This window comes from Oryx dammah, unplaced genomic scaffold (genome assembly GCF_014754425.2).
Source record: "Oryx dammah isolate SB20612 unplaced genomic scaffold, SCBI_Odam_1.1 HiC_scaffold_3, whole genome shotgun sequence".
Lineage (NCBI taxonomy): Eukaryota > Metazoa > Chordata > Mammalia > Artiodactyla > Bovidae > Oryx > Oryx dammah.
In genome coordinates, this window is record NW_024070187.1 from 4,001,825 (window position 1) to 4,005,482 (window position 3,658).

Sequence of the window (3,658 nt, forward strand, 5' to 3'; positions counted from 1 at the left end):
ACCCCTGTCACCTGGGGCGATCCCCTGCCCAGCTAACTCAGGCCCTCCTTCCAGATTTGGTCCAGCATGTGAAACGAGTGACAGCTTACAGACCCCTCCCCACCTTTGAACAATTTTCCAGAAGAGTTCAGCTAGTGGGGAGAGAGCCTCCAGAGTTCAGAGGCTGACTAGGTTAGGGAAAGTGATTAGTGTTTTGGGGCCTACTCCCAAAGAAATGGTTTTCCAGAATATTCACGGTTCCTTCTTTTGTCTCAAAAAGCAACATTTATTCAAGGAAAAAATAAAAGGCAAGATGTCTGGCCCTTGGCTCCCTTCCTCCCCCTTCTTACTGCTCCTTGGTCCGCCAAGGTAGATTCCTGTCTGGGGCTAGATAGTAGAACAGCTGCTGTCAGATGCAGTCAGCTACACTGAGGGGCAGCTCTTCATTGGAGGTGTTGCAGAAGTTGTCTCCAAGGCCTGTCACCATGTTAATAGCCACACTACCACAACCAAAATGTTCACCATGACTGATTATATGGACGTACTTTTTCCTGTTGGTGGGAAGGTCATAGTTTATGAATAAGGAAACCTGCCGCACATTGATACCTCTAGCCAGTAGGTCAATGGTAATCAATACTCTGCTAGAGCCAGAGGGGAACTCCCTCATGATTACATCTCATTTTTTGGTTCATATCTCTGCCCATGACAGAGACAGTGAAGTCTCAGGATTGCATCTTCTTAGTGGACCAGTAGGCCTTCCTTCAGGTGTTGAAGATGACTGCCTGTGTAATGGTCAAGGTTTTGTTTAAGTCACACAGTGAGTCTGATTTCGACTTTTCTCATTCTGCATTGATGTGGAATTGGTGGATACCCTCCAGGGTCAACTCTTCTTTCTTGACAAGAATTTTAATTGAGTCCCTCATGAACTTCTTGGTCACTTCAAGCACATTGGAAGGCATTGTGGCTGACAGCAGAACCACCTGGGTTTTGCTATTAATCTTTTGGAATAGGAATAGCTGTGAAAAGAAGAGACATGAAAAGCAAAGGAGAAAAGGAAAGATATAAGCATATGAATGCAGAATTCCAAAGAATAGCAAGAAGAGGTAAGAAAGCCATCTTCAGTGATCAATGCAAAGAAATAGAGGCAAACAACAGAATGGGAAAGACTAGAGATCTCTTCAAGAAAATTAGAGATACCAAGGGAACATTTCATGCAAAGATGGGCTCGATAAAGGGCAGAAATGGTATGGACCTAACAGAAGCAGAAGATATTAAGAAGAGGTGGCAAGAATACATGGAAGAACTGTACAAAAAAGATCTTCACGACCAAGATAATCATGATGATGTGATCACTAATCTAGAGCCAGACATCTTGGAATGTGAAGTCAAGTGGGCCTTAGAAAGCATCACTACGAACAAAGCTAGTGGAGGTGATGGAATTCCAGTTGAGCTATTTCAAATCCTGAAAGATGATGCTTTGAAAGTGCTGCACTCAATATGCCAGCAAATTTGGAAAACTCAGCAGTGGCCACAGGACTGGAAAAGGTCAGTGTTCATTCCAATCCCAAAGAAAGGCAATGCCAAAGAATGCTCAAACTACCGCACAGTGCACTCATCTCACATGCTAGTAAAGTAATGCTCAAAATTCTCCAAGCCAGGCTTCAGCAATATGTGAACCGTGAACTTCCTGATATTCAAGCTGGTTTTAGAAAAGGCAGAGGAACCAGAGATCAAATTGCCAGCATCTGCTGGATCATGGAAAAAGCAAGAGAGTTCCAGAAACACATCTATTTCTGCTTTATTGACTATGCCAAAGCCTTTGACTGTGTGGATCACAATAAACTATGGAAAATTCTGAAAGAGATCGGAATACCAGACCACCTAACCTGCCTCTTGAGAAATCTGTATGCAGGTCAGGAAGCAACAGTTAGCACTGGACATGGAACAGACTGGTTCCAAATAGGAAAAGGAGTACATCAAGGCTGTATATTGTCACCCTGCTTATTTAACTTCTATGCAGAGTACATCATGAGAAACGCTGAACTGGAAGAAACACAAGCTGGAATCAAGATTGCCAGGAGAAATATCAATAACCTCAGATATGCAGATGACACCACCCTTATGGCAGAAAGTGAAGAGGAGCTAAAAAGCCTCTTGATGAAAGTGAAAGAGGAGAGTGAAAAAGTTGGCTTAAAGCTCAACATTCAGAAAACGAAGATCATGGCATCCGGTCCCATCACTTCATGGGAAATAGATGGGGAAACAGTAGAAACAGTGTTAGACTTTATTTTGTGGGGCTCCAAAATCACTGCAGATGGTGACTGCAGCCATGAAATTAAAAGACGCTTACTCCTTGGAAGAAAAGTTATGACCGACCTAGATAGCATATTCAAAAGCAGAGCCATTACTTTGCCGACTAAGGTCCGTCTAGTCAAGGCTATGGTTTTTCCTGTGGTCATGTATAGATGTGAGAGTTGGACTGTGAAGAAGGCTGAGCACTGAAGAATTGATGCATTTGAACTATGGTGTTGGAGAAGACTCTTGAGAGTCCCTTGGACTACAAGGAGATCCAACTAGTCCATTCTGAAGGAGATCAGCCCTGGAATTTCTTTGGAAGGAATGATGCTAAAGCTGAAGCTCCAGTACTTTGGACACCTCATACAAAGTGTTGACTCATTGGAAAAGACTTTAATGCTGGGAGAGATTAGGGGCAGGAGGAGAAGGGGACGACAGAGGATGAGATGGCTGGATGGCATCACAGACTCGATGGACATGAGTCTGAGTGAACTCCGGGAGATGGTGATGAACAGGGAAGCCTGGCGTGCTGCGATTCATGTGGTTGCAAATAGTCAGACACGACTGAGTGACTGAACTGAACTGAATAGATATTCTGGTCGTTAATCATTTCATCAGCTTCATCTGGTATAAATATCTTGATGTGTTTGAGAGAAAGGTGTCTCTTGTTAAGCATATCAAACCTATGGCCTAGGGTACCCACAGTGAAATGAGAGCTTCTACCTATAAATTCTGCCCCTCAGCACACACATTAGTACTCGCAGTACCCCCAATGGAGGCATGGCAGAGGGCACCCATATAATCTCCTAATGCCGTGACTTCCTTCTGTATCTGCTGAGCCAACTCTGAATGGCTGCTAGGACCAAGGCCTGGTGGTCTTTAGATCAAATTCATTCTGTTGCAGAATTGATATGGCAAAGGTTGCCATTTTACCAATCCCAGATTGGGCTTGAGCAGTCACATCATAGTCCTTGATACAATGAAGAATGTTTCAGTGCTGGATGGCAGTTGTCTCAAAATCATAGGTGTAGATGTCACGAAGGAGGCACTCAGAGAGGTTCATGTCATCAAAGTTGTCACCAGTCTCTTTCTTGTTACTCTTGATGATGCCTTAGGGCTTTATCCCAATGGGGCTATTTTCTCTGGGTTGGGAATCTTGATTTGCAGACATGATCCTTACTGAATTAGTTAGCAAACTTCAGATCTATCTTTTTTCAATCATAAAAATTTGGGGAGTGAATTTTTTTGACATCATGTTATTGTTCAGTTGCCAAGTTGTGTCTGACTCTTCGAGACCCCCTGGTCTGCAGCATGCCAGGCTTCCCTGTCTCTCTCCATCTTCCAGAGTTTTCCCAAGCTCGTGTCCATTGAACTAGTGATGCCA

The 3,658-nt window shown here is 43.7% G+C and overlaps 1 pseudogene; it reads right to left on the reverse strand.

The window, feature by feature from the left end:
- Positions 1-388: 388 nt before the first annotated feature.
- LOC120861668 lies at positions 389-3,445 on the reverse strand (annotated as a pseudogene).
- Positions 3,446-3,658: the final 213 nt, after the last annotated feature.